The sequence below is a fragment of the Sus scrofa genome, chromosome 5, assembly GCF_054392235.1.
Source record: "Sus scrofa isolate SSC_HxYL_T2T_F1_AM1 chromosome 5, Sscrofa_HxYL_maternal_Yorkshire_Landrace_v2.0, whole genome shotgun sequence".
Taxonomy (NCBI): Eukaryota; Metazoa; Chordata; class Mammalia; order Artiodactyla; family Suidae; genus Sus; species Sus scrofa.
The window spans coordinates 35096645-35112413 of record NC_139387.1 but is presented as its reverse complement, the minus strand read 5'-3'; the positions used below and the strand labels follow the sequence as shown (position 1 = coordinate 35112413).

General features: G+C 41.8%; 1 protein-coding gene across 27 annotated transcripts in view; it reads left to right on the top strand.

The window, feature by feature from the left end:
* Positions 1 to 15769, top strand: part of GRIP1 (glutamate receptor interacting protein 1) — a 766103-nt gene that overhangs the window by 308268 nt on the left and 442066 nt on the right. The gene's annotated exons all lie outside the window — the stretch shown is intronic.

Here is a 15769-nt window from a genome sequence, read left to right as displayed (position 1 = left end):
CCACACCTGCAGCATATGGAAGTTCCCAGGCTAGGGTGGAAAAAGCTACTGGCCTGCACCACAGCCATAGCAATGCAGGATCTAAGCTGAGTCTCAGAGCTCACTACAACGCTGGATCCTGAACCCACTGAGTGAGCCCAGGGATTGAACACGTGTCCTCATGGATTCTAGTCAGGTTTGCTACCACTAAGACATGACGGGAACTCCCAGAGATGCTTCTTGCTTAAAAATCTGGGGAGGAATTCCCGTTTCATGGCACAGTGGAAACGAATCTGACTAGGAACCATGAGGTTTCGGGGTTGATCCCTGGCCTTGCTCAGTGGGTTAAGCCTCCAGCATTGCCGTGAGCTGTGGTGTGGGTTGAAGACTTAAAAATCCGGGGAGACTGATGCCCAGGAGCCAGCCACAGAAGCCCATCTCATTACTTTATAGTTACTTATTCACATATCCAAAATTATGAAGAAGTTTAGAAAATGATACTCAGGTGGAAAGAATGTATGTTTGCACATAATTCCCACACTGCCCTTCTCCTCCTATTCCTCCATGCAGCATAAGAGAACACAGCTCTTACAGCAGATTTGTTTGTTTGTTTGTTTTTTAGGGGCATACCCACGGCATATGGAGTTTCCCAGGCTAGGGGTTGAATCGGAGCTACAGCTGCCAGCCTACACCACAGCCACAGCAACGCGGGATCCGAGCTGCATCTACAACCTCTATCACAGCTCATGGTAACGCTGGATCCTTACCCCACTGAACCCTCGACCTCATGGATACTAGTCGGATTCATTTCCACTGAGCCATGAATGGGAACTCCCACAGCAGATTTTTAAGTCAATTTAAATGCAAAGCAAATAGAAGGGGAAAGAAAATACTTGTAATAGTTTATAGATCTTCCTTTTTTTTTTTTTTTTTCAGCACACACTTGCTACACACTTCTTGGGGCTTGGTCTTCTGAGATTAGCACATGCCGGGCCCCGTGCTAATAAGCACTTTAGTTCTCTCATCCTTTGTCATCATTATCATCCTCCGTGGCCATAAAACCAGGGCCAAAGGAGCTTACTTATCTGAGCTTTTAGATCTTATTTGCAACTATTCATTAAGCACTTACTGTATGCCGAACACAGAGCCACAGGCATCACATGTCCAACCATTGTGCTGTGTGCCTTCCTGCCCTGTGTTGTTGTCATGAGGGGAACCTCTACCCTCTTGACAGGTGAACGAACTCCTGAGTCACCTTGGGCACAATTCCAAGTCTCCAAAGGTAAAAAGGCAGCAAAAGCAGTTGCTTTTATGCCTAACTTTTTTTTTTTTCTTTTAAGTTTTACTGAAGTATAGTTGATTGACAATGTTGTGATAATTTCTGCTGGAGAACAAAGTGATTCAGTAGTATGTATACGCACATCCATTCTTTTTTCAATTCTTCTCCCATGTGGATTATCACAGAGTATTGGGTAGAGTACCCTGTGCTGTGCAGGTACCTCTCAGGTCCCCAATGGCCATACGGATAACCATTTTTATAACAAGATAAATTTTCTTCTAACCCTCTTCATTCAGTTATTTTGAAATCAGACTTTGATCAGGACAATTTGCTGTATTTATGTTCTGGTATAACTTTGTGGTGTGTGTGTGTGTGTGTATTTTTCCCCACTGAATCTCAAATTTGGCAATGATGTTTATAACTCATGGCATATTTGGCTTAGAAGAGAATCAAGGTGAGCAAACAAATCCAGTCTAGGGAGGGGACTTTGTCTAAGGCTTGTTCATAACCCCTCAGCAATGCAGAAGCCAGAGCAGGAGAAGTGGGGCACATCTGAACAGGAATGCACACTGTGTCTCTTCTACCTAAAATGCAAATTATTAAACGTTAAAACTGTCCCAAACCAATGCATCTCGATGAACAAAAATGTGAATGTGGGTATAAATCTGTCATAAAAACAAAGAGTTCTCTTAGGGGTTCCAAATAAATCCTAGAATTCATGAGAATTAAAAAATGATAAAGGAATGAGTTTATTTATTTTCTCTATTAGTAAGTTATACATGAATCATATCCCACCCAAATAAAATACTCACATGTCAGACTGGCTGATGGGAAATATTAATCAAGTAGAGTGAAGTTATTTATTATAGGGTGTAAATTTTAAGAGTGAATAGTATTCTGATTCCTGACAACAGTGGTCAAGGAACTCTTAGTGTCAGGTTACCTTATTTTTATTAACCAATTTGAGCTTGACTTTATCAAAGTGTCTTCCTTAAGGTTTTGTAAATGTCTCAAACAGCTGTTTATTCTTTTTTTCCATTTGGAAATTTTCTGTTTTTCACTTAATTTTTTTTAATGGCTGTATCTGGGGCATATGGAAGTTCCTGGAGCCAGGGATTGCATCTGAACTGCAACTGCAACCTCCACAGCAGGTGTGGCAGTGCCAGATCTTTTAACCCACTGTGCCGGGCCAGGGGTGGAACCCATGCCTCCACAGTGACCCAAGCTGCTGCAGTCAGATGCTTAACCCCCTGCACCACAGTGGGAACTTAATTTTTTTTTTTCTTTAAGGAGGAAGTTTCCCAAGTCATCAGAATTGACAATACTTTATTAACTTGACAGAGATCTCGTAGTTTGCAATATAATAGCAAACCTCATAAATGACATGATATTATTTGAAATTATGCGAAGTATACATTTTAAGTTATATAGAGAAAAGTTATAGTGAAGTGCATCATTTTTTTAAGATGATGAATCAGTTATTTTGAATTCAGACATTGGGTAACATTGTCAAGTTTTCTCTATTTTTATACCCTTTTCTTTTCAGAAATCTCATTCAGTCTCCCATGTCAACCTCTCCTTCACCATCAAAGCTGAATGTTAAACACACCACCCTTGTCCCTACTTGTCCCCTCCACCTCTCAGAATCCCCCTGCCCTCCCATTCTTCCTTTAGGCATCCACTTCCTGATTCATCACCAGGCCCCTAGAGAACCTGTCTGCCCTGGGCTTCAGCCTCATGTGCCTGCCAGTGCCTGTCCTTAAGCCACCAAACCATCTGTGGGTCTTTGCTCCTGCCTTCAGGTTTCTAACATCATTGGAAGAAAATGATTCTACAGCCATGGAGGGGGCTGTGTCACACAGGGATGAGTTGTAGCCTCCACTGGGCTTTCAACACCCATCATCACTCTTCGTCTTCATAGGCTTTCAACGTTATCATCGGTCTTTGTCTTCATCTCTAGTCACTCTCTTAGCCTTTTCCCGAGCCATCATTCTCCAATTGTACCTCTCTTCTCCAGTCCCAACCTGCTCTTCCCCTCCCTCAACACACTCTCAACCAAAGTCATAGACTGCTTCTTAGTTCTCTTGACTCTGCTTCCCCATTTCCCCCCACCTCGCCACTATCTTTTACCAAAAAAAAAAAAAAAATCCATGTAAATAGTTGGACTTTGTCCTCCCCAAAGCACAAAGAAAGTTCTCAGTTAATAATAGACTCACAGAACAGTGGCCCAGGATTCTACACCTGCCACTTCTCTGAAAGTAATCCAGCAAAGGTCATGCATGACTTCCTGACTGTATACTTAGCAACTGCTTAATGTTATTCATCTTCCGGTAGCCTTTGGCACTTGGGCATCATTTTGATTTGTGATTCTTTTCTTTCTTGGCTTCTATGGTCCCTCTTTTAACTGCTTCTTTACCTCTTTTCTATTCACCTACTTTTGCTCCCCCTTTTGCTGGCTCTTTGGCTCGCCCCCCCCCCCCCCCTCTTGTAAACTCTTCTGAGCAATCTGTGCCTTCCTCTTCTTTTTAAGTTAGGTGTCGTAAATGAGATCCACGTTGCCACCTGTCATCTGGGTCCTTCATCGCCTCATGTTTCAGCATTTCCTAAATTGAACACAGTGCCTTATCTCCCACCTGACACATTAGTTCCACCTTCCTTCTGTCTTTTAAAGGCATGATCCTCTAAAAATATGCCCAAAGTAGGAAACTCAAAGTCATTCCTCACCCTTCCTTCTCTGTGTTTTTCTTTCTTTTCTTTTTTTTTTTTTCTTTTGTCTTTTGTTTTTTTAGGGCCGAACCTGTGGCCTGTGGAGGTTCCCAGGCTAGGGGTCTAATCGGAGCTACAGCTGCTGGTCTACACCACAGCCACAGCAACGTGGGATCCGAACCGTGTCTTCAACCTATACCACAGCTCACAGCAACGCCAGATCCTTAACCCACTGAGTGAAGCCAGGGATCGAACCCACAACCTTGTAGTTCCTAGTTGGATTTGTTTCTGCTGCGCCACAATGGGAACTCCCGTGTTTTTCAATTATATTTTATCTACTTCATCTTCTTTGTACTTCGTCTTTGTATTCCCTGCACCTAAGGCTAACCCATAGTTAGAGCTTAATAAATGTTTAATTTTATTTCATTTCACACCAAAATGTAGGCAACTAGAATAGTGGATTCCAAGGGACTTATCTGTCTTCAGCTTTGATGTATATATTAATATTTAGCCCTACTGGAAAGATACTTGGCTGTTTATGCTGCCTCGAGGCTAAAATTTTTCTGAGGTAACGTATTCTATTAGCGTCATAGTATTTCAATTCATGATTTTGACCTTGTTCATTAAGAGCAAAGTGAGCAACTTGAGCCTCAAGGACCTGGGTAGCTGGAAATATTAGCTTGGAGTCTAGAATTCAATAACCATTGATTGCCTCAGTCCCAAGCAGTTTATTGTTGATATCGTTCCCCTAAAATGGAATAACTTATTCTTGCCAACGCATTTTTATTAACGGACTGGCAACTTGGACTAAAATAATGAATTGAAATGCAGGGGTGTATTGAAAATTTGAACAATAAAGTGTTTTTCAGTGACCTCAAAATGTGGATCTAATAAATCACAGAGTATATCAGAGGGCATTTAGTGAAGAAAGGCAGTACAAGTAATGAGAACGTTTAATTGATTCTAAATGGTAGCTCTAGACATTGTTTAAATTGAACATCCAAGAAAATTTTGCCTGTTTTACAGGACAGAAATGTTTTTTGCTTACAGAAATCATTGCTTGACCAAAATGAGTAGCGTTTCCACGTTCTTTATAACTTTCCGTGTTTTGAACGATTATAAGAACTGTTTTCTGACAGAGAATAAATTTAAAAGAAAGTAGGAGAAGTCTAAATACAGAGAAGTAATTCACACGGCATGATTTTGGACAAAATAATCAAGACCAAGCAACTCTTTTGAGGGCGACTTTCAAATTTAAGGACATGTTTAAATAGTTAATGGAAATGTCACATGCTCGTCAACAACAAATTACCGAGGGAATCATTCCTGTCTAATTCTCTAGCAAAGCCTGAATATTGTCGTTTTGATCATATGCGTTGCAGTAATTATACTTACACTTAATGCATTTTAGAATTTTATAATGCTTTTTATGCATTTTACTTTGTGGTCCTTCTAGCAGTCTTACGAGTCGATGAGCAAGCTGTTGTTGTGTTATTCCCCCACTTTATAGATAAAGGAGAGGAAAACAGTGGGCAAGTACAGTGTCACATAGTTAATGAGTGGTGGCGCTCCTCTCGATTGACTTGTTTTTCTGTGCTTTTCCTCTTTCCTGAATGGACCCTGAACTCTATTGAAACAGGCTCCCCTGTCTTACTCATCCCCCTGTGCCTGCCACGGAGCAGATGCACCGGTGTGTTTGTTGACTAGATGATGCTAGAATGGACTTTCAGTGGTCAGGCTCTTAAAGAATCGTGTTGCTCGAATATGAGATCTTATCAACCTAAGAGAATTCTGCTGTGTACTTGAAACCATTGAAACTGCATGTTTAAAGTCTTCTAAATGAAGGACTTTTTATAAGTTGAGAGTTGTCATGGGAAACATCACAAAGAGGCAAAGGACAATACGTATTTTATTGTTAATCTGTTTGGATGAATTCCAATCTATTAGCTATCTATGGCGACATAAATTCTCCCCTACTCTTTCAGCTTAAAACAATAAACACTTATTACATCGTAGTTCTAGTGGGTTGGAAATCTTTTGCAACTTAGCTGAGCTCACACTGTCTCATTAAGCTGCAGTCAAGGCATAGACTGGACTGGGCGAGGCTCCCTTCCAAGCTCATTCATGCGGCTGTGGTCTCAGATCCCAGCTGGCTGTTGGTTGGAGACATCAGTATTTTCCCAAGCGGACCATCTATTAGGTAGCTCAAAAATGGCAGCTGGTTTCTCCTCGAGCAAGTGAGCCGAGAAAGAGCGTGATAGGGCATGCCAGACCGAAGCTACAGTGTCTGTAACATAATCTTGGAACTGACAACCCAGCATTCTTGCCTTCTGTTCATGAGAAGAGCGTCACCGGGTCAGTCTCCACTGGAGGATGGGATTACACCAGATTGTGAATACTGAGAGCCCAGCGTCTTTGGAGCTGTCTTAAGGCTGTGTCGCCCCTGCATATGAAATGGTATTCAAACAGAATAAGTCGAAAGAAGTAAAATTCCAGTAGACAGACCTTCATCTTATTCAGCCTTCTTTTTTTTTTTTTTTTCTTTTTTGTCTTTTTGCTATTTCTTGGGCCACTCCCGAAGCATATGGAGGTTTCCAGGCTAGGGGTTGAATCCAAGCTGTAGACGTCAGCCTACGCCGGAGCCACAGAAACGAGAGATCCGAGCCACGTCTGCAACCTACACCACAGCTCACGGCAACGCGGATCCTTAACCCACTGGGCAAGGCCAGGGATTGAACCCACAACCTCATGGTTCCTAGTCGGATTCATTAACCACTGAGCCACAACGGGAACTCCCTTATTCAGACTTTTTAAGAAAAAATTTAAAGAAACCCAATTCAGACTGACTTTAGACCCCCCAAGTCAATGTATCTGTTTATTTATCAAGACAGCCATGGGGTTGTCCTGGCTGTATGTCTAGCAGGATTCTGTTCTGTTCTCCCAGCACGCAACTCTGCTTTCTTATATAGTCCTGAGTGGGTTCTGTTGACCTGTCTTGTGCTTGGTGACCATCCCTATGGCCATTGGGCATGGGACTTTGCACCTCACCAGTTCTGGGTTATCTCCCACTCCTGGATGTTTGGGGAAAGCGACAGGAGTGGAAATTTAGATCACATGAACTGAAAGTGGAGGAGAGAAAAACTGAGGTGCTGTTCCTGCAGTAAAGGTTTTGGCGAATGGGCAAGCAAACCTCTCCTGCCCCTGGCACTGGTGTGCCCCCTCCCCCCTGCCCCCACTTGTTCTCATTCATGCAATCGACTGTGTTTGTGGGCAACCTAAAGATATGCAGGGTGGCATATCTTACTTCGGTGGCAGGAATGAGAACTACCCTCTTGAACCAAAGAATTCATGCTAAATGATTGTTTAAAACTAACAACAGAGGCAATCCATTGTTTTGCAGCGTATGTCCTACAGATGCAGAATGTTTCCTAAATCTTTTGTGTAACCTTTAATCATTAACCGAACACACATCCTTAGGAGTGAATCCAGTTCATCTGTCTGGAGTTTAGCATGAATGCAATGCCTTATTAATGTGTTGATGCACAGAAAACACAGGTGTGTGAGTTCCCGGATATTAATAGGGTTCAGCTGGGGCCATTGGGGGGGTCAAATACTAGGTATCCAAGGTCACTGGTGTGTAAGATTACCTAATAAGCTGTAGTCATGGCTTGTTGTTTGGTTTGGTTTGGTTTGTTTGGGGTTTTTTCCCCCTCCTACTTGTTGTTTTGTTTGCGTTTCCCCCCCCCCCCCAAAAAGATTACCTAATAAGCTTACCTAATAATTACCTAATACAGCTTACCTAATAAGCTGTAGTCATGGCTTGTTGTTTGGTTTGGTTTGGTTTGTTTGGGGTTTTTTCCCCCCTCCTACTGGTTGTTTTGTTTGGGTTTTTTTCCCCCCTCCTAAAAGATTAGATCTAAGGGGTCAGCTGAGGCTCTTTTTCAGAAAGAAAGTGGAATGATTAGACTGCCATTGTGTGTGATTCAGTTTAACTCTGTAAAGTTGAGAGCAAAACCCGGGCTCCTTTGTGAGCTCTTGGAACCCTGTGGTTCTCTTTAAATGGGACCTTGCTCTGCTCCTCCCCTCTCTAGTCCCATGAGGACCCCTGAGAGCCAGCATGTCCTGGAGAGCCTGCCAGCCAAGCCCCTCACCTCCCCTTCGAGTGGTGGCATTTTGCAGTCCGGGCATTTGGTGGGGAGACTGTCCAGCATCACTGATTCTTGATGGATCGCTACTAGACATTGGGTGAGGCCCCGGAGATGCTGAGAAAAACTGGATGTGTCCATGTCCGTGTGTAATAAGTCACATCTGCACTTGGGTTCAGGGAAGATGAAAGCACTGCTTAACCGGTCCTGGGTTGAAGGGCCACGAAGGTGAACTTGCCTTCAGAAACCACTCTCTGCAGCCCTCCTGCTGCCCAGTGGTCGCCCCTTGGCATCCATGGTGACGTTTCTTCCAAGCCTCCCAACCAGCAGAGTACTCAAGGGCTCCATGTGTCTCAAGCGTTTGGCCACTGTGCCAGTTCTGAATCTTCTGCTCTCTGTCCATCCCTGAGCACTGATTTTTATTTCGGGAGGCAGGGTTCTCCTATCCATCCTCCAGGGTGGATTTTTATTTTCCCCCCCTCCCCACCAACCATCCCTAGATTCCCAGTAAAAAACTTATCAACATCAAAACTTGTTGTCATTTGCTAAACCAAATTGCTTTCTGTTTAAAACTCATGAGGTGTGCGATTATCTGGTAACCCATGTTATTGTGGGTGGGTTTTCTGGTTGGTTTGTGTTTGCGTTTTATTTATGTTTTGTTTTTCCTTATTAACTCCAATAAATCTTCAAATGACAAGCTTTCAGGCAAAGTAAGAGAACGTGTTTGGAGGGGATTGCTTTTACTAAATTTTACTTCTAAGCATGTTCTACTTAGATAGGAGGACACTTGGATCCAGGGAATCCACAGCCTTTCCTGGAAATAGTTCCATCTCTGCAACCTTCTTCCTTCGTCCAGTACTTAACTTCCCTCTACTTTCCTTTCCTCCTATCCATCTTTCTCTTCTTTGGAGTTTGAAGTGTGTGCTGACTTAGTAGAATATTAAATAGCATAAGCCAGAAGATCCGTGAAACTGGTTTCAAAAAGCAGTCTTTGGGGGAGTTCCCATTGTGGCTCGGTGGGTAAGAACCTAACATCGTGTCCATGAGGGTACAGGTTTGATCCCTGGCCACGTTCAGTAGGTTACAGATCGGGCATTGCCACAAGCTGTGGTGTAGGTCGCAGGTGCAGCTCAGATCCAGTGTTGTTGTGGCTGTGGTGTAGGCCTATAGCTGCAGCTCCAATACAACCCTTAGCATGGGAACTTTCATATGACTTGGATTTGGCCATAAAAAAAGAATAAGAAAAAAAAAATCAGTCTTCGGGTGTGGTAATAAGCCAGTACATGTACTTTGGCTGGTTAGACCTCACTAGCAACATTCTTTGTGTTTTGGGGAGATGTGGGCAAACTGAAGCAGTGCCAGAGAAGGATGACTACATGCAGGAAAGGCACAGACGGGCTGGCTCAAAGCACAGAAGGTGTTTACCTTAGAGAAGAGGAGACGTTGCAGAAAAACAGCAGAGAGGAGGCTGGAGGTACCATAACGCTACCATGTGGAACCCCAGAATGTGCTTTGTGTGGCCTTTAAAAACAAGGCCAAAAGCAAAGTATAGCCTTGAGGAAAGATTTTTTTTTTTCCAGAAGACAAAACTGCATCTTTTCTGGGAGAACTATTGGCAGTGCTATGAGGAAGGTACACATGGAGAACCAGGAGGACATCTAGCTTATCTATAATGTGCTAATTTCATTCCCTTGGTAGAATCTGGCCATAATAGTATAGTCAGCATGTCCGTGGACATAGAAATACCCTGAACTTGGCTCTGAAGGCCAGTTCAGCCCCTTCTGTGTGTGTGACTGTGCATCTGATTCTCAGTGTCCACATCTCTAAAAGGGGAATGAGAGTGGGATTTATCTCACTAGGGATATTGTAAGGCTAGACTTCCATTCTGACTGAAGTAAGTCAGAAAGAGAAAGACAAATACCATATGATATCACTTACATCTGGAATTTAATATATGGCTCAAATGAATCTTTCCACATAAAAGAAGCTCATGGATTTTGAGAATAGACTTGTGGTTGCTGAGGGGGAGGGAGTGGGGTGGATCGGGAGTTTGGGGTTGATAGATGCAAATGATTGCCTTTGGAATGGATCAGCAGTGAGATCTTGCTGGATAGCACTGGGAACTATGTCTAGTCACTTATGATGGAACATGATAACGTGAGAAAAAAGAATGTATACATGTATGTGTAACTGGGTCACCATGCTGTCCCAAAAATTGTATTGGAGAAATAACAATTAAAAAAAAAGAAAAAGAAAGTGAAGGAGAAAAGGAGATGATACATGTAAAGCAGTTAGTACAGCGCTTTAGAGATGCTAAGTGATACATGATAGTGTTGAAAAAGATTGCGAGGTCAGAGAAAGAAAGATTATGAGCTCCTGCTAAGTGGGAAAGCCAGCCCTGATCAGGATGTCTGCCATGGGAGGGGAGGAAAGTATGCCATATATTTATCATCTTTGGGGAGTAGTTAGAATGAAATGATCGTTTATACGCAGTTGTGTTTTATTTTTATGTTAGATGCTTATCTACTTACATCTTAAAAGATAAATTACAGAGAGCATTGGCTTAAATTCGGGCATATTTCCTTTCTTTCCCTCCATCTCTACTTGTATTTCCTAAGTTTAAAATTATGACAGTGATACAGAATGAAAATACAATTTTTGTTCTATAGTTCTCTTTGCCCGCGTTGCCCCGTGAATGAATTGGGAGGAAATATACTTTACAATCCGTAACGAATGAACTAAATGTCTTCGTTCTACTACAGATTAGCTATTTGGGGAGAATGTGAGGGACATCAGATCTGAAAGCAAGCTATCTTTCTGCCAAATCAAATGTGTCTTCTCTGACGATACTTTTCTTAGATTTGTACTGAATTCAAAATAGTGTATTTTCAGCACTTTGCGGTATGAATAGTCACTTAGACTCTTCTTGGAGGACCTTATCTCAAATGTCGATGGATATGTAAGGAAAAAACCATCAAATTGATGTGTTGGCCACGCATCTTTAACACTGCCTATTGTGTGTTGTCAAGAACGTTGCTAAGGACGTAAAGATGTGTCATTAAAAGAGATGATGTTGCAAGGTCATCTCTCTGAGTGTTGAATAACTCCCAGAACACAAAGCACAGCCACTTCATTCAGACACGGCTGCCAAGAGGAAAATGTGAGTGCGTACCAGAGACAGCTTTGATCCAGTGATCCATTTTCCTCAGGTAGAATGAGTGACAACAACTAGATTTTAGCGTAGAAATTCATTACACACTCACCTGTTCTTTTCCATGACACAATGATCAAGGAACAACACATCTATTGACTCATTTACCTGCAGGTTAGAAACATGGCAAGGTACTGTTAATGCAGAGAAGCAGGATTGCCCCTTGGTTAAATCTCAGACAGTGGAGTGAGGATCAGTTGGAATCATGGCTCCTCTATTTTATTAATTTTTAAACCTTGTCCAAGTATATGAACTCCTCTGTGCCTCTCCAGTTTTTCCCTCTGTGAAGATGGCGATAACTCTCATACCTGATGTCTCTTGCAGAGATTAAATTCGGTAATAAATGCTGGGGAGGGTGTAAAGAAAGGGAACACCTCCTACACTGTTGATGGGAATGTAAATTGGCGCAGCCACTGTGGAAGACAGTGTGGAAGTCCCTTAAAAAGTTAGGAGGTCCCGTCGTGGCGCAGTGGTTAACGAATCCAACTAGGAACCAGGAGGTTGCAGGTTCAGTCCCTGCCCTTGCTCAGTGGGTTAACTATCTGCGTTGCTGTGAGCTGTGGTGTAGGTTGCAGACGCGGCTCAGATCTGGCGTGGCTGTGGCTCTGGCGTAGGCCGGTGGCTACCACTCCGATTCGACTCTTAGCCTGGGAACCTCCATATGCCGTGGGAGCGGCCCAAAAAATGGCAAAAAGACAAAAAAAATAAAATAAAATAGAAGTTAGAGTTACCGTATGATCCTACAATCCCACTCCTGGGCATATGTCTGAAAAAAACTCTTAACTTGAAAAGACACATGCACCCCAGTGTTCATAGCAACAGTAGTTACAATAGAGAAGACATGAAAGCAACCTCAATGTCCATTGACAGATGAATGGATAAAGAAGGTGGTGAATATATATGTATTGGAATATTGCTCAGTCATAAAAAAGAAAGAATTCCATTTCCAGCAACATGGATGGACCTAGAGATTCTCATACTAAGTCAGTCAGACAAAGACGAATACTATATATCACTTACATGTGAAGTCTTTAAAACATGATGCAAATGGGAGTTCCTGTCATGGCTCAGCGGTTAGCAAATCTGATTAGCATCCATGAAGTCGTGGGTTCAATCCCTGGCCTTGCTCAGTGGATTAAAGGATCTGGCGTTGCCATGAGCTGTGGTCTAGGTCGAAGATGTGGCTTCGATCCTGCATTGCTGTGGCTGTGGTGTAGGCGGGCAGCTGTAGCTCTGATTCGACCCCTAGCCTGGGAACCTCCATATGCCGTGGGTGCGGCCATAAAAAGATGAAAAAATTGATGCAAATGAATTTATTTACAAAACAGAAACAGACTCATACACATAGAAAACAAATTTAAGGTTACCAAAGGGGAACTGGAGGGAGAAAGAAATTAGGAGTTTGGTGCTAACACATACATGCTACTATGTATAAAAGCAGATAACCAACAAGGACCTACTTAGAACACAGGGAACTATACTCAGTATTTTGTAATAAAATACAAAGTAAAAAATTGAAAATATTTAAAGTGTGTATAAATATTCAGCTATGTTATGTACACCTGAAAATAGCACAACATTGTAAATCAAAGATACTTCAATAAAAATAAAAATTTTTTAAAAGGAATGTTCTAATCACAGAGTATGCTGCATAGTAAGCCAGAGTAACAGTCATTATTAGTAGGAAAAATGGGTTATGAGCCAAGACCAGTGTTATAGACCCAGCTCTAACACTACCTAGCTGTTTAATTTGGGGCAGATTCTATCAGTTCTCTAGATCTTAATTTCCTTAACTACACAGTGAAAGAAATTGATCGAATGATCTTGACTATTGCTTCCAACTCTCAAATACTATCCTTGTTAGCAGAATTATTTAAAAACTCTTTAAAAAAAAAGTCTCCATTTGTCCTAAGCAGTCTGTAATTATTTCAGTCTTTACTTAAACATTCCTTTATGTGAAGGGAAGACCTTTGGCTTTTCCCCACCTCAATTTTCCCAGGAATTTCAGCTCTAAGGAAAGATGTCAGGGAGAAAATTAATACCTGGTTGTTACTGTGTGAACACTAACTGCTCTTAATTGCTCTCTTTAAGATAGTTCTCTGTTAATGGGTTTGACATCCTTTGTTAATCCGGATTCTTTATATTCCTTTGTGAAACATAAACCTATCCATTTCTGCATAAGCTTTTTATTGAGGTCTAGCATTCATAGAGAAGAGTGCACAAACAATGAACCTTTCTACAGAAAGGAAACAAACTCTTGGACATGGAAAATAGACTTGCGGTTGCCAAGGGGGAGGAAAGGGAGTGGGAGAGACTGGGAGTTTGGGGTTAGGAGAGGCAAACTGTTGCATTTGGAGAAGATAAGCAATGAGATCCTGCTGTGTAGCACAGGGAACTATATGCAGTCACTTGTGCTGGAACATGATGGAGGATAATGTGAGAAAAAGAATGTGTGTGTGTGGTGTGTATGTGTATGACCAGGTCACTTTGCTGTAGAGCAGAAATTTGCAGAACAATGTAATTCAACTATGATAGAAAAAATAATCCCCCCCCCCAAAAAAGTGCACAAAGTATAAACATACAACTTGCAGGTTCTCAGGGAAGCAAACACACTTATGTAACCACCTGAATTAAGAAGCAGAACATTATCAGCACCTCAAAATCTCCCTCACACCCCCTTCTAGTCACTAATTGCTGTCTGAGGGTAACCACTGTCCTGGTCTGTACCATCTTAGATTAATTATTGCATGTTTTTCAAATATGTAAATGAAATGATATAGCAAGTAGTCATTTCTATTGAATAGACACCTTGAAGCGAAATTGCTGGGTCATAGTTTATGCATATGTGCAGCTTTAATAGAGACTGCCAAAGAGTTTTCAAAAATGGTTCTAACAATTTATATGCTCTCCCCTCCTCCTGGCCCCGGAAGCGAATAAGAATTCCATCTCTGATTATCTATTTGAAAACCGTGTTTCTAAAGCAAGCTACTGTTTTGGATTAGGCTATACAGATTTCTGCCTGACATCTGTACCCTCTAAGTCAGGTGATGATGTAGTCTGGTTTCCTCTGGACAGACCCTAAATAAGCTAAGTTTCTCCCTACTGTCCTTATGTCATCTTTATTAGAGCTCCTTTCAGATTGTCTTGGGTTAGGGGGATGAAAATGGTCTAAATTAAATTTTAGTAGTGGTTGCAGAACCCTCTGACTATAATTTTTTAAATTAAACTGTACACTGCACTTTATGCGGGCAAATTTTATGGTATGTGACTTATCTCTCAATAAAGCTGTTTTGAAAAATTGTACTAGTTTGGATGATAAATTATGTAGTCTTTCTGCTTGACCCCGTTCTACCATTTGCAAGGAAGTTTTAAAAAGAGAAAGAAAAAAAAGGAACTGATGAGTTCAGGTGCTTCTTTTGGAAAAACAAACCTCCCTGGCATGGTTTTTGAAGCATTTGCTAGCAAGAGATGCCATCCAAAGCAAAGGGAAATTGATTATGCTACACTAATCAATTAAGCTACTCTTTTGAAGGGGGAACCCTTCCACCAGCATTGAGTTTATTTTATAATTTACCAAAAATAAAAAAGACTTTTAGAAGTCTGTTCTAAAACTTTTATTTATTTATTTATTTATCTATTCTATTTATTCTATTTATTTTATTCTATTTATTTATGCCTTATACATTTGGCTTTAACATCAAACATTTTCATTAAAACCATGCTGTTGCTATTTCTAGGTAACTTACCACCTTAGAACTCAGTGATAAAAGTAACCATTTCACCATGGTTTGGATTATCTGGGTGAGGGATTCAGATAGAGCACAGCAGAGGTGGCTCATCCACTCCACACTTTCTGAGGTCTCAGCTTATGGTTGGCTGGGACCTCAGCTCAGGGGTCGACTAAAATACTACCTGTGGCCTCATTTGGGCTTCCTCCCGATGCGGCAGCTGGGTTCCAAGAGGGAGCATCCCCAGAGAGCAAGGTAGAAGCGTGTGACATTGCTATGATCTGGTCTTGAAAGTCACCTAGAGTCATTTCTGCCATACTCTCTTGGTTCAGGTTGTCACAAAATTCTGCGCAGGTTCAAGGGAAAGAGACATAGAACTAATCATTCAATGGGAGGGGTGTCAAGGTCCCTGTGTACTAAAAACATGTAGAATGAGTTATTGTGGGGTGTAGCTTTGGAAAATATACCTCCCACTTGTCTGGATCTTCTCTTTCCTTCAACACTATTGTTTTTGTTCTGCTCAATTTTAATTCCACTCCCAGTAGTTTCTCCTTAGTGTGGAGTCCTGTCCTGGAAAGGATCCCTGGCTGGATCAGATTCAGAAAATTCACAGGAGCTGGACTGCTCCAGTCTATGCCTTAGACCTCGCCAGCTTTTGGATTGGGTGGTTTCAGCTACTGTGATCGAATCCGTCTGCACCACTCTCTGGTGAATACCTGTT